The sequence below is a fragment of the Schistocerca serialis genome, chromosome 1 (assembly GCF_023864345.2).
Source record: "Schistocerca serialis cubense isolate TAMUIC-IGC-003099 chromosome 1, iqSchSeri2.2, whole genome shotgun sequence".
Classification (NCBI taxonomy): Eukaryota; Metazoa; Arthropoda; class Insecta; order Orthoptera; family Acrididae; genus Schistocerca; species Schistocerca serialis.
Genome location: NC_064638.1, coordinates 959,170,200 through 959,192,806, shown reverse-complemented (window position 1 = coordinate 959,192,806; position 22,607 = coordinate 959,170,200).

Genomic DNA, 22,607 nt, shown 5'->3' with positions numbered 1-22,607 from the left:
ATTTCGCCTGTCCCGATCGGCTGGCGCGCTGGTGGCCCTGAAAAATACACCAATTTTAATAATCTGCGCGTCACTGGAATGGCGTCAAATGAAAATATTCGCATGAAGCAGTGAACCACATGACGTTTGTTATTTGTTTACGTTATAATAAAGGTTTTTTTTTATTATACACTGCCTGCAAAAAAGTGAAGCACCAAAAAGACATGGTCGGTTGTCACACCATCGGCAGATATGTAAATGAACTGCAATTGTCCGCGATACGTAGAACGGCCCACCGTACTACATTAGTGTTGTTCGTGTTTAGTGTTGTTACCAGAGCTGGTAGGGTATACTCGTATAAAGAGCGTGAACAGCGATAGGTACTGAAAGACCACTGAAGAACACGGAGGTGATTCGCACTAGTATGAGACAGCCTTATTAGCACCTGAAAGACTTTTAAAGTGGCCTCATTATATATCTCCTTTTGGCAAGCTAGCTGAATCGTGCAATAGCCAGATTTGTGGGGCATTCGGATGTGACAGTGGCCCGATGTTGGACTGCATCGGAACAATAGGACGTGCATATACGTCATGAAGGTTTGGGTCCAAAAAGAACTGAGAACCACGAGAGAGGATGCCCTTATAGAGCACAAAGCACAACGTAACCCATTCACCTCTGCGCCTGCGATTCGAGAAGATCTAAAGAAATCGAGTCCCTCCAACATTGTGTGTCATCCCATACCATTGGTTGGGCCTATTACCAGCCGGACTAGAGGACTATTGTCCCATGCACGGAGTACCTTTGACACAGCAACACCAATGGCTGCATTTGGAGTGATGCAGCTGCCAAGAAGCATGCACTGCTGATGAATGGCGTCGAACTGCGTTCATCAATGAACCAGAGCTCTGCACTAACCCAAATAATCATCGCCAAAGAGTATGGCGGCGATCTGAGCAGAGGTCCCTGGAGAGGACCAGGAGAGGACCTGGAGAGGCACAGAGGTGTTACTCCTGGCATCATGGTGTGGGGAGCCGCCGGGAATGAGTTCAAGTCACGGGTGGTAGTGATTGAGAATACACTGATGGCACAGTGGGTTACCTCTCATGTGAGAGTATTAAGTTGTCATTTTTTAACAAAATAACGTTCATCCTCGCATGAAACGTGTCTCTATGAAATGTATGTATGATGCTGAGGTAGTCCTGTTGCCAGAAAGATCCCCAGATCTGTTCCAAATACACTATGTGGGGGACCAGCCCGGACATCATCCCAGTGCAAGTAAACAGGATATGAAGGATCAGTAACAATATTTGTGGGTCACTTGCCTCAGGAAAGGATACACGGCTTTATGTCACCCTGCCCAACAGAATCAGTTGATGCATCTAGATCAAGGAATGGAGAGGAGCGGAGCGGAGAGGGCGAGGAAACGTCGTAGTAATAAGTGGGCTCGTACTACCAAGCTCCTTATAAATTTGACCCGACTTTGTAATCACTGAAATTACATTGCATATCCTCTCAAACCACGAAGCTTCATTTCGATTGCTCCTCGCCTTCAGCGTCGTTCACTTTTTTCGTCAAGCAGTGTTTATACAGAGTGTATCACAAGCATAGGTCCGCAAACGAACCATTTGAGAGATACATGCGAATGTGTGGTTACGAGACGCCATTGATTTTAGTGTGAACTATTGTCCTGGTTAGTATTTGTGTATTTTAAGTGTAAGCTTTTCGATAAAATCCCTTTCCAACTGGGCTCAAGTTTCACCCATGACCTACCATACCTTGCACAACATTCGGGGATGCAATACATGCTAGGTACGACAATGTCACGTTTTGCTGCCAAGACATCTAAATCACCGATACGGTCCAAGAGTGATAGGTCGAGCACTACCTGTGGACTATCTTGCCCTCCAAGGTCGCATGACCTCAATCCTCCGGACTTTTCTCTTTGGTTTCATTTCAGAAGTGATGTGTAGAGCACTTCCATTGATAAGTTTGGACCAGCAAGTTGTACAATTTTAGGTATGTTTGAGATTACTCTTAACTGACTGCAAATATGAGTTCAGTCAAACTGTAACACGTAATGTACTGAAGTAGTGTATTTACATTTCGAATAGACTTGTACTAACTAAAAAATATTTGGTACTCAAGATAGTGGCAGCTTATAGCCACAAATTTACGGGTAACCTGCAGATGACTCGTCCGCTTTTGTATAATGTATTTTTGCCCATTTCAGTTTTCGCTACTAATTACACTACATATTTTATACACATATGTGTTACATATATTATAATACAATTGGGATTTAAACCGGCTCTGTTATTGCTAGTGCGTTAAACGTCAACATCTTTGCTACCGGTTGTAAAGAATTTCAGTTTTACTGGATCTCAGGGTACACGGAAAAAAGCATCTGGCATTACATTACTGTAGTCCGGAATACACTGAATTTTGAAATGAAAATCTTGCATCATCTTCATAATTGGTTTAAAAAGCAAGTTACTTGTGTCCTCCTTTCTGCAGAGTTAGTTACATGTTCCATGGATCATTTTGCACGATAGATCGTAATGATGTGGAACGCGTCAATTTACATTCACATCGCAGATTAATTTGTATAAATAGTTCCATTCTGAACATTTCAAAGTTTTTTCCCCAAGAAGGAAAAGGATACACAGCTAGAAGATAGTAATTCCTGCCTACAACCTTTTACACATTACAGTAACAGAAATTATTCTTTGGAATTGCATGAGTTGTGAAGGAGATACTTTTTCAGTTCGTTTTCAAATTTAACTTTGTCGGCTGTCAGACATTTTTATTATTGAGTAAGTGATTAAAAATTTTTGATGCAGAATTTTGCGCCCCTTTTTGTGCTAGAGACAACTTTAATGTGGAGTAATGAATGTCATTTTTCCTTCTGGTATTGTAATTATATACATCTTTGATCCTTTTGAACTACAGTTGATTTTAACAAATTTCGTGAGGGAATAAATATACTGTGGAGCAGTAGTCAGAATGTCCAAATCCTTAAATAGATGTTTACAAGAGGATCGTGGGTCAGCACCACATCTTATTCTTACAGCACGTCTTTGCGTAATGAAGACTTTCTTTCTTAAAAATTAGTTACCCCAGAACATTATTCCATATTACATTATAGAATGGAAATATGTAAAACATATCAATTTACTGATATGTCCATGCCCAAGATTTTCAGTGATTCTAAGTTCAAATGTGGCTGAACTATGTTATTTTAGGAGTTCCAAAATGTACTTTCTCCAATTTAAATTCTCATAAATAAGTAAAGCTTAGAATTTTAACGTTTCCACCCTATTTATTGTTTCCCCACCATGCGTTACATTTATGATTGTTGTAGTATTCCGAGATGTGCAGAACAGTATATGTCGTGTCTTTTTAAAACAATGTGAGACCATTCAAAGAAAACCAGTCGATGACACTATTAAAACTTTCTTTACCATTTTTCTTACTATGCATATATGCCTGGACTGATTATAATACCAGCATCATCTAGAAAAAGAACTATTTCTGCTTCTTCTATATTAGACGAAAGATCGTTCACATACATGAGGAACAATAGTGGACCTATGATTGTGCCTTGGGGAACCCCGTACACAATTAGTTCCCAGGCACAATTATGTTCCCGGACTATATTGACTGAATTACTAAGTACTGCTTTCTGCATTCTTTTGGTTAGATATGACATTATCTATCGGCTGGTTATACCATTAATCCCACAAAACTACAATTTCTTTAGGAGAATGCTGTGAGTCACACAGTCAAATGCCATAGATAGGTCGCAGAAAATACAGCTATTTTATTATTTAATGCTTGTAAAATATGTTGAATGAAAATATAAATGGCGTGCTAAGTATAACAACCCTTCTGAAATCCAGCCTGTGATTTTCCGAGGATATTATTGTTGCTTGGGTAATACTATTCTAGAATACATCAACTTTTCAAAACCTTTGGAAAATGATATCAGCAGTTAAACAAATCGGTAGTTACTGATCTCTCTCTTACCACTCTTACCACCTTTCTTAAAGAGGGGTTTACGAACAGAATATTTATGTCTGTCTGAAAAAATGTTTCAGATAAGAACAGGCTTATTATATGGGAACAAATCTCTAGTACTCTATTGGAAACACCATCAAAATCAGATGAGCTTTTATTTTTGAGATAATGTACAACTTTCTTAATTTAAGTTGGTGATACATTCATAAGACTGAATTTTATGAGAGTTACATTTTAACATACTGCTGTAATTTTTCTCTTGAACTGTTTTATCGATGCTTTCTACTATATTTAAGAAGTGAGTATTAAATACATTTTCTGCCTGTGACTCATGATTTATAGCCCTTCCACTCACATCAGTAGTGATATTATCTTGTTCTGTGGTTGTTTGCCCTGTCTCTCGTTTCACTACATTCCATATAACCTTAAGCCAGTTGTCTGAATTACTGATTTATGATATTTTCTTAGTAATTTGGAGTAGTTTTATAGTGTACAACTGCTGCAGGATCGATACTTGTTCTTGCCAAGAGATACATTTCCCTTTCACATGATATTTTAATCCCTGTAGTGATCTCGTCCGTGAATGCTAAGAAAATACGATGTCGTTATTTGTGCGAAACGCCTTCTCCTTACAGATTCTCAACAACTAGTATGAAAGCCTTAACAACGTAGTCCATGAGCCACTGAAGTACTATGGAAATACTATCCGATATCTTCCTGAGAAGAATTATGCTTGGTGGCATCCCAGTACAATCATGGAAGATGTTATTTAAAATTGATTCATAGACATGGGTATTTATGCTCCGAACAGTGCGTGTTTTGCTGAAGGAACCACGAAATAAATCACCAAAACCTTTCATGATTCATTTTTCTCCCTTATATATACAAACATTTTTTTTTACTCATCTTTCATTCCCTCATGGAAAAGAGACGCTGGGCTCTAGTAGGAGATACTTCTGTTGCGTTCTTTTGATCCACGTTAGTATAAATGGCACTGGGGCACAGGAATCCCAAAGCGGAATAGTAATTTGTCTCGTGGCAAGCTATTTTTGAACTTCCACACTTGCGACACAATGCAGTAGCTGGAACTAGAGCCGTACGTGGGCATCTAGGGCACGTCGTTGTCTAGTCGTCATTGGTTGTTTGTTCTACAGAACATGCGTTGCATTAGTGAACACCATGCTACTCATTAGTGCGCTGAATTTTTTGCGGCAAATATGAGAAACCGTTTTATGCATGTCCGAGAACTTGCAGGGATTTACTTCACAGGACAGACTTGCATGGAGAGTTTTGAGACTGAAGACCACAATTTTATCCTTTGCCATACTGAGTAGATACAGACCCAAATTTAGAAAAACCATGTACATACCCGTAATATCTCGAAAATTTCCTTTACTTCTTGATTATTACTCATAAATAGTAATGGCAATCAACTGTCCAAGGTCGTGCAGTATATGATGCATGAAGCGTTTCGTGTTGATCTCTGGAAGTTACCTGACAAACATCATAGGACCTAATCTCGAGAATCTTATTCTCAAATACGTGTTCCTGAAATATAAGCATGCATGACTGGCGTGAAATGAGCACAGCTGAGCTGGACAATATTAACAAGTTCTTTTTATCTCGAACAAAACGGTTTATTGACGTACAACCTACACAGACTCAGAAAGTATCGTTCCTACGGAACACAACTACTTCTTTATTCTCACGAAATAATTAGTGCTATTGACAGGGGATGTCAAGCTGATCCCTTATTGCTTTTGAAATCTTTCCTCACAAGTGACTTCTAATTGAACTGCGTACCTGTTGAGTATCGTCTCAGTTGTGGGACAGGATCTGTGATGTTGGCAGAATGGTTACAGTTCGTAGTAACTAACGGAAAGTCATTGACAGAAGCAGAAGTAATATCTGGCGTTCCCCAAGGAAGTGTTATAAGTCCTCTGTTCCTGATCTACAATGACGATTTAGGAGACACAGTGAGTAGCCCTCTCAAATGGTTTAGAGATGATCTGGTATTTACCGTCTTATAAAGTCATCAGACGATGAAAACAAATTGCAAAACGATTTAGACAAGTTATCTGTATGATACGATTGACTCTAAATAATGACAAGTGTGAAGTCATCCACATTAGTACTAAAAGGAATCCGCTAAGTTTCAGTTTCACGATAAATCACACATATCTAAAGGCTGTAAATTCAACAAATACTTAGAGATTGCTATTAGGAATAATTTCAGTTGGAATGATCACTTAGATACTTTTGTGGGGAGAGCGAAGCAAAGACAGCGATTTATTGGCGGAATACTTAGTAAGTACAACAGTACAACTAAAGAGATTGCTTACACTACACTTGTCTGCCCTCTTCTGGAATATTGCTATGTGGTGTGGTGTGGGATTCACATCAGACAGGATCCTCGGAGGACTTCCAAAATATTCAATGAATGTCAGTTCGTTCTGAGCTATTGGTAAATAGGGGAGAGGCTGCCAGGGATATGATACTTGAATTGAGGCGCGAATCATTAAAACAGAGGCATTTTTCGCTGCGGCAGGATCTTCTCATCAAATTTTAATCACCAACTTTCTCGTCAGAATGCGAAAATATTTCGTTGGCGGCCACCTACACAGGGAGGAATGATCAGCACAATAAAAAAAGAGCATTCAGAGCTCACACGGTCAGATTTAAATGTTCGTTTTCCCGCGCACAGTTAGAAAGTGGAACGGCAGAGAAATAGCTTGAAGATGGTTCGATGAAGCCTATACCAGGAACTGAGTAGTGAATTGCAGAGTAATTATGTAGATGTAGAATGCAATGTCTCAGTATACACAATCTCCGGTTATTAGAATCTCCTATAGCTTAGCTCTCTGTTTTGAGTTGGGACAGATGTTCCGTATTTCTGTTTCATCATTTTCAGGATACTGTTATGTAATCTTTTTCTTAATATTTATGATTACTGCAGCAGTCACCCCTGGGCCATAACTTGTAGTAGGCGTGGAAGCTGAGAAGATGAGGTGACGCCACTGGCTCAGGACGCTGAGTTCAGGAACAGGTGTGGGTGGCTGTCATGAACTGTAAGGCGTCAGTGAAACAGCATTGCCTGGAATCATATTTACTGCTTGTAATTTACAATATGGATTCTCTTCTCCAGCTCGTCGGAAAGCGCACTGATTTTCACACTCACGTGCGACAAGGAATGTGGAAACAGCGCTTCATCAGTTATATCCGTTATGCAGGTCAGGATGAAGCGGCTGTGTCGTACAGGTGGTCTAGACCGGAGTCTGTAGGGCCAAACCTAGCGCGGCTCACCAGCGGCTAGTGCTGCCTGACCTACTGCTCTCGAAGATCGATGTGTGCTTTAGCGGCTGCCAGTAGCTTATCTCTGATGCGCGTGTCATGACGGTGGAAGCCCAGCCCAAGTCAGTAACACAGCATACAACCAGGGAGGTGCTACATTATGTGTTGTGGCGTAACAAGACAGCTACGCCACACTGAAGTAGCCGAAAGGCACGCGTAATCTCACGTAGGCTAGATAGAGGTCTGAAACAGGATACGTAATGAATGGTAGCAAGAAAAGTACGTAGCTGCTATAATACTTAACTTTTAATCCATGATTTGTATACAGCATTCCTTGATGATACAAGTGAGACTCTATCTTAAAATGGTTAATGGCGCCTTGCTAGGTCGTAGCCATTGACTTAGCTGAAGGCTAGTCTAACTGTCTCTCGGCAAATGAGAGAAAGGCTTCGTCAGTGTAGTCGCTAGCAAAGTCGTCGTACAACTGGGGCGAGTGCTCGTCCGGATCTCGAGACCTGCATTGTGGTGGCGCTCGGTCTGCGATCACACAGTGGCGACACGCGGGTCCGACATGTACTAATGGACCGCGGCCGATTTAAACCTACCACCTAGCAAGTGTGGTGTCTGGCGGTGACACCACATTATGTATAGCCAGGGAGGCGGTAGTCATGTGTCTCGCCCAACAGGTTTGTCGGCGGTAGTTTGCAGTCACTTAGTATGGGCCTACACTAGGGTAACGCCTCCAAGCTTGTCCACGACTAGCGAGACTGTCATCTCTGTCGGAATCAGAGATGCAGGCGGGGTGACCAGACACTGAGACTGAGGCATCGGAAATGGTCATATTTAAGCTGGACATAACATCATCATGGCCGCCGATCTGGTCACTTGCTCTCAATATCCGGAGGTGACAGTGGATTTGTCCCCATTGTAGTTTCTCAGTTATTGTTAGTTCCTCTAGCTTTCATACTTTATGTCGGCGCTAGGACGCCGTGGCGCGGCTGAGCTCGGAGGCTGCTTGTTATCGCCCAGTAGAGGCGAGCAAAATTCCGCATTAGGTGCTGTGATACTGGACCATTTGCTCTTCCTGATAACAGTTCGGCTCAGTGGGCGCCCTGCCTTCTGCAACACTGTAGTCTTTGCGTGGCCCAGATACCGGTTGTGACACACGGTATGAGCTGGGCTAGATTGCCGCCTACGTCGAGTAATAAGTTTAAAAATTTACAAGCGCACCTGGGAATTGCAATAGCCATGCAACAACACTCCTTTCTCCAAGGAATTTGTCTCGAATTTTTCTTTGCTTTACCCAGAACAACTGCAATTTACATAGATTAGATTGACATTAATTTATGCCGTGCAATTCTGGTTAATATCTCACAAGAGTGAGTTCGTCACTTGTTCCCATTTAAACATAGGTTTAACTCTCTAATACGGTCGAGATCTGTGTAACTCTATTATCTATAATTTAACTACAGGTACTGGTACAGTTAGTTTCAGTTCTTACTTCTTAGTTATGTCGTTAAGACAAAAGTGTGTCCGGAGGATTGGTAACGTTACACCTCAAAGTGTAAGTAGAATATGCATATTGCTATAAGAAACACGGCTATGCCAGTGGTAAAAAGAAATTATAGCGATGATCGTCTAAGCTATTTTTGTCGGAAATGTTTTATATGTTCGAACATTTGTTCTGTAGTAACACGCCCCTTTTCTGAGCCAAACTTAGGTCATATATTGAGTGTAGGACTTCTGGATTCAAAGCGTCATTAAGTAAGCTTAGATTTTGGGTAAGTAGGATATTAAAAGCTTCTCTGGTCAGCACAACATTGGTCTCAATATCCTGTTCATGGTAATGCCGCCAGTAACAGTTCTGGGCTACCGGACTATATCACACGTCATTCCATTGATCTGAAGTTCCATTCTTTCCATGCTCCAAGGTTTCCCATGTTTGTAGCAGTTGATGATTACCGCCTGCGATGTAAAGACTGAGTAAACCCAGTACAAACTGCCTTTTTGAAAATGTGATTGAGGTTCCAGCACTTTCCTGTGTCACTGTACTGCATTAAGTTCAGCTCTTAGCAACTGAACTTCACATGGCTAAGCGTCTGTTTGAATTGTTCTGGTCGGACAAATGGGTAATGCCCCTGTTCTACTCCCTCGCAAGTTCATCTGGTGTCATAAGAGTAAGTGCATCCCTTAGCTCAAGATCACCAGCACTTTCTTAATCTTTAGTTGCACCCACTTACTGATGGTTTTCCATGTCATTGGATATGGATGGATGGTGTAAAACTGATAATGTGTGCTTCTACCTCCTACCAGATATCGGATTTATGTAAGCAGTCTTGCTTTACCCATCTTTATTCCAACAGTTGTACATTGCAGAAGAATGCTAGATTGTCTTGTGTTAATTCAGCTTCATGCTGAAGCTATGCTGGGAAATCCTTCTGTGCTCAGCGCAGGCCTTCCAAAAAATGCTGTGGTGGCATCAATATTGAACTTAACTGTTCACATAATGAATGATGTGTCTTATTAAAGGACATATTCTATACACCATGTGCTATACTAGAAATGTTTATTTGCCAAAACCGTTTGCCGGGTTTATTACGTTTTATCAGTGGCATCTGAAAGCTGCGGAGTACCAAGCAGTCAAGATTTTTGCGGTAATACCGCTTCTTGCATTACTGCTACGTAAACTCTTGCATTGTTAATGGTGTCTGCCGGTAATCAAATAGTCTAGCGACGGTCATCCTTTCATCCAACGCACTTAATCGTTCCTCAATCATTACAGGTTGCTACTCGATATTGCCGCTGTTTTACATACAAACTCCGTGAGTTCCCTAGCAATCTCCCGTATTACTTCAATATTGTTCAACACATTTTTTTTCCAAATTCGTAAAGTTGACTGTGGCCTCAATACTTCCTCTACCATTGTGTTCAGTTCCCGCACATTTCCTTCTCCGCTGACTCAAAAAAGATTTTTAACAACCTCCCTCCTGCAGCGATCCATTCCCTTTTTCTCCCTATCGTTGACTGCAGCACTATGTCTGCTGTCTGCAACAGCTGTGCTCTTAGCTTCTATAAGACATTTGCAATTCTTAATACTCATTACTATTGTTGGAGGAAATGGTCTCTTTCCACACCTACTCACAGAATCCGCTGAATCTGTCTTGTAACCTACGAATCCCGTTCCTAACTTCCCATACCTACTTCAAGAAAGATTGCCAACTCAGTAATCTAAATGGGTGAATGGCTTTCATAAATGTCATCCTACTCGTAACACATAGTATAAGTGTAGTAGTACACAACAAATGAAAAAATTAGTATAATATGGAAAGTACACTGCAACAATATGTAATTAAGAAATATTAGTTTTGTGACCTCAGTCCGTATACTGCCTTAGGTGCTGCACAAGTATTGGGTTTTTCATTCCTCATAACCCTCCTTGGTTTTCTGCTCTGATGTGCACTGTTACCAGAATTTGTGGAAAGGTGTCAACTGCGCCATCAAAGGGGCTCACTCTACTGATATACGCAGTGGAAGTTATAGATGGTAACCGGATCTTATTACTGACCAGGGAGATCATTTTAAGGACTTGATATGGACTGTTGTATTTCATTATAATTTTTTTCGATTTCTCTTCTGGTGTGTAAAGACTGATGACCAACAACCACTGGCTGACTCTTAAAATGTCAAAGCTGACTTACAAGCTGTCCCATACATTCTTGTCTTTTTAATAATCTGACTCTTCGTCAAACTCCTCTGCTGATTCAACGTTGGAATCTAGCTTAGACTGTACATGTTGAAGGCAGAAGGCATTTTTCTTGTACAGTGAGAGATCAATACTGGTATAGACCTTAGAATTGCAAGTGCCTATCACAAATTGGAGATACGTCTCTTCAAGATTGTTCTATGAACGCATTTCGTTCACCTGTTTGCTTGCAGATGGAAGGGACATGTCTGTAACTTGTGAATATGAAGTATATGGCACAGGTTTTTCATCAAATCAGATAAGAAATTCATACCCTGATCAATCAGTAAAGTTCTGGCATGTAAAACTTAAGATTCCAATTATTCAGTAATGCTAAGCAACCATAGTAGCCAGCTGGTCAGGATTTGCCATCATAGATACAAACTGAGAAAAAAAATCGCCAATATGTGTGTATTACAAAATGGGCTTCTGTTAAATGGATCCAAAATATCAAGCCCTGTTATTTGAAAGGGTTTTCATGCCTCAGACAATCTTTGAAGACGATTTTTTATGACTGAGAGCGGCTCATTGTACATATTGTTGATGTAACTTTTTCTTGTCTGTTACCAAAAATTGTTGTCTACACTTCTATGCATCACTTTTCCATTTCTGACTAACATGGCCTGATAACAGATGGTCTTGTGCTTGTTTCAGTAATTTTCTCCACAATGACAGCATAACCACTATGTGTGGTCTACGTTTTATTGACTTCCTTAGTAAACCCTTGAACATTATGAACTGTGGCTGTGACTTAAATTCCTGACAGTCTATGTGCCTGCGCTCTCTGCCAGTAACTCAGCTAAGAGCCCACCTTGTCTACCTGCTAAAAGGATCCTTCAAATCCAATACCCATTTCACTGAAGTGTGCTGTCTTACAGTTTCGAATTTCTGCCTATAGAGGTATCATCGAAAGTAAGGGAACCAATAAATCACTGTCAACATTTCCTTGTCTGTAGTTGAGTAATTGCATTCCACTGCATACACTACAGGATTCTCTTTACCATTTATATTCTGACTGAGAATGTAACCAAGAGCACTATCGTTTGCATCACAGTAAATAATAAATGACTTGGCAAAAGTAGGAAACACCAGCACCTGGTCTTTGGTTAATGCTTTATTCAGTGCCTGGAATGCACACTCACATATTGGTGACCATACAAAATAAATACTTTTTTCAACAAATGGTTTAATTGATAAGCAATTTGTGCAAAGTTTTAGCAAATTTCTGGTAATGATTGTAGAGGCCCAGAAAAGATGGTAACTGTTTCGCTGGTTGAGGTGCTGAAAATTCAGAAACTGCTGATACCACACAACGATCGGTTCATACACTCTCTTCACTAATAAAGTAGCCCAAGTACTTGACCTGAGTCTGTGCAAAATTACACTTTTCAAAAACTGGTTCAAATGGCGCTGAGCACTATGAACTGCTGAGGTCATCAGTCCCTAGAACTTAGAACTACTTAAACCTAACTAACCAAAGGACATCACACACATCGATGCCCGAGGCAGGATCCGAACCTGCGACCATAGTGGTCACGCAGTTCCAGACTGTAGTGCCTAGAACCGCTTGGCCACTCTGGCCAGCTACATTTTTCAATACTCAGCATGAGACATGCTGCCCTCAGTCTACTGAATACTTCCTACAACTGTTTAACATGTTCATTCATACTGTCTGAAAAATCTACAAACTCATCGAGATACACCATGCGTTTTCTAGGTTTTATGCCATGCAAAACCAAATGCAGCAATCTTTGGACTGTTTCAGGTGCATTCTTAAGCGCAAATGGTATCCTGTGATACTGAAAATGCACACATGGGACTGTGAAAGCTGTTTTAGGTCTGTCCTCTGGCCTTATATTCATCTGATAGTAGCCACTCCACAACTCCACTGTGGACAAGTACTTGAATCTGTCGAAGTTATCAAGCGTTTCCGTGATTGTATCATACATATGCTGGGGTGGTTTGAGCGTTCAAGTATCTATAGTCACAACAAAAGCGATATTTCTTGGTACCAACCACCTATTTCTTCGGGACGAGAATCAGGGACTATCACTAGGTGCTATGAGGCCTTCTACCAGCTGTCATTCAATGATCTCTTCCATGAGAGGTTGCAGCTGGTTTGCTGTACTACATGGTTTACTATAAACTGGAATATTATTCCCTGTCACTATATGGTGTTGGGTAAATGGGCTCACGAGTAATGAACCCTATGCACTAAACAGATACTCAAATTGTAATAGTAGTGCTGCCATAGCTTTCTGGTCACTGCCCTGCAGATGACACGCTTTATTGTGTAATGCAGGATCATTTATGTTATGCATATGGTTGTGGTCAGTAAATGACTCATCTGAATCCTCATCATCCGAACTATCTAATGTTAACGATAACCAAGAACTTCTCTAGACCCTCACCAACCACAACGGAATTTTCTAGGATAACCAGAACTATACATTCACTGTTCACGTAAGTTATGCACACTACGCTTCTGTGTATGAAATAGTGCATTGTATCGAAATGTCCATTGTCTTCGTGCAGCTCTGTTCACATAATTATAACATCTCCTGTGGTAAGTCTGTATCAAAGAGACCAAACTAATTTCCCTGTACCTAACAGTACATTATTTTGGAAGTCCATCTTTACCGTGTTGTATGCGAAGCAAGTGGCAACACCTTCATGTTCAGTGCACCTTGTGACATTGCCCCGTCAGTGGCGGTATCACCCAGTAGGAAACAACACTCTTCAAGCTCAACTACTGTAAGTATGCTAGTGCGACGACCGATACATGTGTCCCTGTATCTACAAAAATCTAATTTCCTTGCCACCAACAAAACTCCACAAGCAGCATTTCATCACTACATACAGTCGTGAGTACAACAATACTGTATGGGGAACTCTTTCCGACAGCTGATGCATTACTGTTTGCATTTAACGAACGCTTTTGTTGCTACTGATTTTCTCATTTCCTACTCCTGCGCTCCCATGCTTTGTGAACTACCCATCCACACTTGTAGCTTTACGGCTGAAAACAATGTTATTGAACGGGATCCTCAAGCTGACACCTGCGAAATTTTTTTCTCCAGAAAACACTCGGCGGTCTCCACGCCCACTAGTAGCTACATCTATATCTTCAAACTGTATGCCAGTCGATTTAGCTGCACCAAATCAGATGAATTCACTATACTAACCTTACGTGACATTTCAGTGGGAATGCCGCTGAAAAATATGTCGACAGCCCTATTGTCGGTTTCACAGTGTAGCACTATACTGACTTCCTCGTTGTATGCTAGCTCGTACGTATGACATAGATCTTTCGGATCCTACCCGAAAAGCATTCAACTGACTCGTGCTTCTGTGTCAACGTACTCAACTTATTCATGAAAAGGCGAGTTCTGTTTTGTTTACAATAACATTGTCATTACGCCTCGAGTAGCTGTATGAAAGTTTGAGCACGCTGCAAGGTCTCGTGGAAAGTAACATATGCCTTAGCCTCTCCAGTCAACCGCAGATTGGTCACATGAAGGCAAATTTCGCCAGGCCATCAACCCAACTCGGCTGCAGCTGAGACGTATTTGAGCAATGCCGTTATGTCCTCTTTTCTCTTGCCAGAAAAAAATGGGTACACTCAGTATAGCCTTAACTTCCTCAATTGTCCTAGTACTTGTTGCTTCTCCGCTAGAAGCACCTCTGCCTGGTTCCTGTTATGTTCCAGCCTTTTGTTCAAGCACTGCTTGTAACCTATCTATCTTTTCCACCATAGTGGCAACTGAATCACCCGTGCTAGCAGTGCAAGTTTCTACCAACATCTTGAGTATTTTACTACTGCCCAAGCAATCAATAAAGAAATATACACCTAAAAGGAGAATGACACCAAGTTCACGCAAAAGCGCACACAATAGACAGTGAGAGTTACCTTAGTTCTTACAGCCTATCATAGCCCATCTACATCTACTCAGTCTCGTGCCAAATGACACCAACACGGACAAGGGCAACATATGGCCAGCACAACCTTCGTGCAAGGTACGTCGTGGCCAGAAACATTAAGAAACGCACTCGTGACAGATGTTAAATATGACCCACGGCAGTTCCCTTAAAGCAGGCAAGTCAGGACGTTCACACTGTTGTCAAGATTACCTTCAGATTAAACTGAACGTCCCTGTGATCCACTATGCCCAAAGAATTACACAATGAAAACGGCCAGTTACAAGCTAAACAAAATCCTTCGCACTCACCGCCCTGTAAGGTGCGAATGACTGCAAGGTGACAGCAATGTCAAAAACTGAAGCCGATCATAGAGGCGTTGATGTGAGGCCCACTACTTGTGCTTTCGTCCGAAGAGCGACGTGTCAAGTCAGAGTTAGGACCTCACAACGCAGCCACACGAAAATGGCCTGGCCATACCCAGAAACGTTTCGCTACTGTACGCTCTTCTGCTTACGGCCGAGCACAGTACCCAGTCCATGACCATCAGTTAAGATGACAGCATTGCTCTCCGGTAAGACAACTGTGTCATTAATGAATTAGGCGGAACACAAAGTGAAAGTAGTTGTTAAATCTACTCAGAGTGAGAGACTTGCATTTTGTCTATATCAAGTGTTTAACTATGCCAGAGCCGCCATAGAAAATGTCTCTAAATAAAGTTGTTCAATTTCAGGTGCAACAGATTGAGCGCCTGCTGCTGTGTTCCACAAATGACCATCTTCCTCTCCCAGCAAGCAACACTACTACCGTTTGCTGCACTCGCATTTTGCCCATTCAGTAGTGTAGAAGAGGGATGGTCAGACCATCGGACGCAGTTGGAGGCCATCTTCAGTGCATACAACATTATCGTTATGGTACACAAAGGATTTTTTCTTTCATATATTTTCGAAAACATTTATGGAAAGACAGCGATCGAATTTCACAAAAAAATTCACTTATGAAATTTGTTATTAACAATCCGAACGAATTCAAAAGTAATAGCAGTGTACATGGCTACAACGCTAGGAGAAAGGATGATCTTCACTACTCAAGGTTAAATCTAACTTTGGCTCAGAAGGGGGTAAATTATGCTGCCACAAAAGTCTTTGGCCACTTACCTAATAGCATCAAAAGTCTGCCAGATAGCCATATAGCATTTAAAAGGAAATTAAAAGAATTTCTTAATGGCAACTCCTTCTACTCATTAGATGAATTTTTGGATATAGTAAGTGGGTAATTTCCCAATCTCAAAATAATAATAATAATAATAATAATAATAATAATAATAATAATGAGTGTCATGTAATATTTTGCCAAATGTAATATCTTGTATAGACACCTTTTATTAATCTGACACGTTCCACATCATTACGAAGTGTCGTATTCATGATCTATGGAACAAGTACTAATCGAATCGAATCTAATGTACTTAAAGAAAGAGTCTAGACAGTTGTTCTAAGTACAGTTACTTCTTCCGACGATCGTGAGCTGACATCTACTGTCTGTGTTTAAAACTCTGTCTTGACTCTCAATCAGAGGCTACTGTTTGGCTGATGACTGAACATATGACAGCCTGGCAGATGTCGCAGCAGCAAGGTTTAAATTTTTGTGACTCAAGCAGCAGCCATCACAAACTTTCAAACAGTGGATTGACGAAATCAGAGGGCTAACAAGAAAATGTCGGTTTAATTGCTCTTGTGGACTCAGTTACAGGGATTCATTACGTAATGCAATCATGTAGAATATTTCCAGAATGAGATTTTTCACTCCGTCGTTTCATGTAGAATGTTTCATACAAATATATTCAGGTTGTTATTCTCAAATTTCTGAATCCTGATCTTAAAATAGTTCTGCCTCTTGTAGAATCTCAAACTACTTCGGACACAACCGATGTAAATTTTGAAGCTCCGTGTATTGCTGTTGCTTAAAGTGGACACGACACTTCGACTAAAGTTAATGCTAATGTTAAAGTGATTTAAAATGGGTCTCTGACAAACGATAAACGTAGAGGTGAAAACTTTGTCTCATGGTACGCGACATGTAATACAGCATACTGTGAAGAAATCTTGTCCTAAGTGCTTTTCGAATCATCACCAAAAAGAGTTTTCTTGTCTGATACAGAATGTTTCCAGTGTTGAAAGCAAGGTCATTTTCAAACAATGTGTCTAAAGGGTAACCCAGACTCGAGCAACAGCAGACGCCGTATGAGTGCAAGGCCGCAGCAGAGATATCAATAAGTGCGTCCTGTATCGGTGTAGCTATTTAAGCCGGCGCAAGAAACGGCTTGCGCTTCCGCTTCGCGGAACTCTTCTGCTGCTATACGCAGGCAAAAAAACAAATTTTTGTTGAATTAAGAGTGGCTCAAAGGACAGTCAAATTGCAGTTAGACGCTGGTGCATCTTTTTGTCTTATTAATAAAGACATACATGTCAGGATCGGTAGCCCACAGCTACAGCAGTCTGCTTCTCTTCTGTCTGCATGCAACGGACACGAAATTCTAGTGCAGTTTTCCAGGAACTTTCCGTGGAGCTATGAAACGTGTATCGTTTCGTGTGCTCATTCTAGGAACAATTTAAATTTTATTTTGTTCAAAATTCTTTAATTAATTCAGCCTATGCATACAAGACGATGTGTTACAAATCAGTGTTTCAGTGGCTCACACTAGTGTTTCTAGCGTGTGTAGTTTGAACTAGGTTTGGGAAGGGCTAATGCTTTTGAAGCACATGATACTGTTAAAGACAATGCACAGCCGCGATTTTATCGCATATGGCCTGTCCCCCGTTCAATATGTGAGCAAGTTCCTCAGAAACTGCAAAGATGGAAAGACACTGGGGTTGTCCAACCTATTTCTGCAAGTAAATGGACGTCGCCTTTGGTAATTCTCCAAAAGCCATCAGGAGGTTTACATTTGTGGCTGACTTTAAGGCAACAGAAAACACACAAATCGTCATGGATTCGTTTCCTCTCTCTCGAACAGAGGAATTAATGGATACTCTGAGACACGGAAATTCTTTTCGCAGACTGATTTACACTGATGAGCCAAACAATATGACCACCTGCTTAATAGCTTGTTTGTCCACTTTTGGCATTAAATACATCACTTATACTGCGTATGAGGGATACAACATGTCGTTGGTAGGTTTGTGGAGGTATGTGGAATTAGATGTCTACGCACACGTCACGTAATTAGCGTAAATAACGAGCCGCTTATTTGCGTGTGTGGTGATGGCGCGCCATAGCGTTCCAGGTGGATTCCATAGGTTTTACATCAGGCGAATTTGGTCACCAAGATAACGTGAATTCACATTAATGGTCTCCAAACCACTGTAGCGCTGTTTGGCTCCGAGGCAAAAACAATTATACTGCTGAAAGATGACATCGCTGTCGGGGAAGTCATCAAGCATGAAGGGATACAGGTGGTTGGCAACTGTCAGTGTGTCTTCGAGTACTACCACAGATCCCATGCAAGAGCAGGAGAATGTCATCCATAGCATAATACTACTCCCACCAGCCTGCATGTTTCGAGCCGCCGTTCATCTTGATGGTGTTTGTGGAGACGGCCATCGGACTAGTGTAGCAAAAATATGATTCATCCGAAGAGCCGACACGTTTCCATTGGTTGACAATCGAATCCCGATGGTCCCGTGCCCACTACATTCGTAGTTGTCAATGTTGATGGTTCAACATATCAACCATGGGGGTAAACTGCTGTGAAGCTCCATGTTCAACGATGCATGATGAACAGTGTGCTCTGAAACACTTGTTAGCATGTGAACATTCGACCAGCTACGCCTGTTTCGAGATACTCGATGACAGGCTCTGCGTAATAATAATCTGCCCTTTGCCAAAGTCGCTTATCTCACTATATTTCCCCATTTTCAACACATACCTTCGCTAGAGTGATCCATCGGCCGTGTGTGCTTCGCTTCCGTACTTTTGTTACAGCGTCACGTGCCCGCACCATCACCAGGCGGTATCCAACGTCACAGTGGACAGTGGCTGTAATATTTTGGCTGATCAGTGTATGTGAGGCATACTTACGGTTTCTGCTGGACGAGGAGTCCAATCAATATTTGTGATAGACACTCACCTAGGTTTGTTTCAGTTTCAAAGGCTTCCGTTCAGAAGAGTTTCGGCTCCTGCTATTCTTCAGTGCGTCCTGAAACAGTTAACAGCAAAAGTCCCGTCCCGTATAAATTACTTGGATGTTATTACTGCACTGCTGAAACGGCTAATCCAGAAAAACGTTCCTTTTGTGTGATTCCAAAAATATCAGGACACATTTCAGCAATTAATGCTGAGTTGTCTTAATTACTGGTCGGTACTGACACAGTGCTTGATTCTTCTGAGGAACCAAGTTTTCATAGCGATATACAGGAAATTCGAGGTCTTCAAAAGTTTCCTCTCGGTTTTCGGCGTATTGCCGCAGCGACTGCTTCTGACTCAGCTCTGCAGGTTGTTTTGCAGTACCTTCGCGATCTGTGGACACACAGTTTGAAAGACATTCCCCACCCAGTGGCTCATCGCTATTTTTCACATTGTAACGCACTCTCCACATGGTCAGACGTTCTCCTGTTATACGGAGAACGACAATGTGCGTTTTGTAATTCTTCTCTCCCTGCAGCAGAACGTTTTGTCTTCATTGGACCAAGGACATTGCGGCATAGTTGGCACATAGCAACTCTCCAGATGTCATTGTGCTTGGCAGGGCATGGACGCTCAGATTGAGCAAATGACTTCTCATTACATTGTTTATGTGTAATACCAATCTGCTCCACAGCAAAGGTCTTTTAAGTGGCCACGTCTGTCAGGATTACGGTAACACATCCATACTGATTTTGCAAGTCCATTCTGGAGCACACAATGGTTTTTGGCGGTAGGCGAGTACAGCAATTTTTCGTTTGCTGTCTCCATGACATCCACCACAACTGCGAGTGTGGTATCTGCATTGCCTTTTATATTTTGTCTTGAAGGTTTTCCTGTCTTTGACAGTGGACCACAATTCACGTCAGAGATTTTCAATGCTTTTGTGTCACCATCGACATCCTGCATGTGACTCCTGCACGATTCCACCCATAGTTTAACCGTGAAGCCGAACTGTTGGATCGATTGTTCAGAAGTCACAAGGAGAAACTCTGTTCCTTCCACATATGGGAGCAAGTGCTAAAGACTATTCTGCCCTCCTACACTCCTTGCCAAGTGATGGAAAGTCGCCAGCAGAATTATTAAACAGTCATAGACACCATACCCTGTTGCATCTTCTGCACCCACCGTGGAAAATTTTCGTTCTTCCTCGACAAAAAAATTTCAGCTTCGAGATGAAATCTTTTTTAAAGTTCTCTGCAGGAAGTAGCTTTGAGAGAAAAGCTCATTACAAAAGCCATTGAGCATCCTTGTTGTGTTGTACACGGTTCTGCTGGGCTGCATCTGCGTCACCAGAACCAGCTCTGGTGTGCTTCCAAGTATGTCAGTGATTCTGCTGCATAACGTTTGCCCACAGATCCACCTCACTGATGGAGTGTACACAAGCAGTCATCTCGTCCTCCCCGTCGGCCATGGTTGGCACCTCCACTGTGATGTCGCCACATCCATTGCTGTTGTGCCCCTCCTGCCATCAGCACTGACACCAATGTCCCTGTCAATCCTGCAGCCATAACTGATGTCTATGAACGTGTCACCCCCACATGGTCAACACACTGCACCCGTAATATCCTCTTTCTGTTCACAAAACTACAGCATCTGGACCTCTGAATGTTGGTATGCAACCGATTTTTTGGCTGGTGTTCCTGGTAACGCACAAGGTGGATACCTGTGTGCCGGCAGGGAGCTGACATCAGCTGCAGACACAATCCCTTTCTCGTCATCTGCATCCGCAGACGTTATCACGTGCCACGACCCAGCAGAGGACAACGTGGAGGCTTGGGGGGAAGAAATTTAGTGCTTCCGATGAGACAGGCGCCAAAGCATAGTTGGTACCATGCAACGCAATCACAAGGAAAGACTGTCGCCTGCAAGCCGCATTGAAAAATGAGCGTCAAGTCGTAGCCACAGCCAGAAGCATTTCACTACGCTACTACGCCCCCTCCCCCCCACCCCCCATGAACCATGGATCTTGCCGTTGGTGGGGAGGTTTGCGTGCCTCAGCGATACAGATAGCCGTACCGTAGGTGCAACCACAACGCAGGGGTATCTGTTGAGAGGCCAGACAAAAGTGTGATTCCTGAAGAGGGGCAGCAGCCTTTTCAGTAGTTAAAGGGGCAACAGCCTGGATGATTCACTAATCTGACCTTGAAACACTAACCAAAATGGCCTTGCTGTGCTGGTACTGCGAACAGCTGAAAGCAAGGGGAAACTACAGCCGTAATTTTTCCCGAGGGCATGCAGCTTTACTGTATGGTTAGATGATAATGGCGTCGTCTTGGGTAAAATATTCCGGAGGTAAAATAGTCCCCCATTCGAATCTCCAGGCGGGGACTACTGAAGAGGACGTCATTATCAGGAGAAAAAGAACTAGGGTTCTACGGATCGGAGCGTGGAATGTCAGATCCCTTAATCGGGCAAGTAGGTTAGAAAATTTGAAAAGGGAAATGGATAGGTTAAAGTTAGATATAGTGGTAATTAGTGAAGTTCGGTAGCAGGAGGAACAAGACTTTCGATCAGGTGAATACAGGGTTATAAATACAAAATCAAATAGGGGTAATGTAGGAGTAGGTTTAATAATGAATATAAAAACTAGGAGTGCGGGTAAGCTGCTACAAACAGCATAGTGAACGCATTATTGTGGCCAAGATAGACACGAAGCCCATGCCTACTACAGTAGTACAAGTTTATATGCCAACCAGCTCTGCAGATGATGAAGAAATTGATGAAATGTATGATGAGATAAAAGAAATTATGCAGGTTGTGAAGGGAGACGAAAATTTAATAGTCATGGGTGACTGGAATTCGAGAGTAGGAAAAGGGAGAGAAGGAAACATAGTAGGTTCTATGTACCGACTTGACAGAAAATCCTAGGAAGTTCTGGTCTTACGTTAAATCAGTAAGTGGCTCGAAACAGCATATCCAGACACTACGGGATGATGATGGCATTGAAACAGAGGATGACACGCGTAAAGCTGAAATACTAAACACCTTTTTCCAAAGCTGTTTCACAGAGGGAGACCGCACTGCAGTTCCTTCTCTAAATCCTCGCACAAACGAAAAAATGGCTGACATCGAAATAAGTGTCCAAGGAATAGAAAAGCAACTGGAATCACTCAATAGAGGAAAGTCCACTGGACCTGACGGGATACCAATTCGATTCTACACAGAGTACGCGAAAGAACTTGCCCCCCTTCTAACAGCCGTATACCGCAAGTCTCTAGAGGAACGGAGGGTTCCAAATGATTGGAAAAGAGCACAGATAGTCCCAGTCTTCAAGAAGGGTAGTCGAGCAGATGCGCAAAACTATAGACCTATATCTCTTACGTCGATCTCTTGTAGAATTTTAGAACATGTTTTTTGCTCGCGTATCATGTCATTTCTGGAAACCCAGAATCTACTATGTAGGAATCAACATGGATTCCGGAAACAGCGATCGTGTGAGACCCAACTCGCTTTATTTGTTCATGAGACCCAGAAA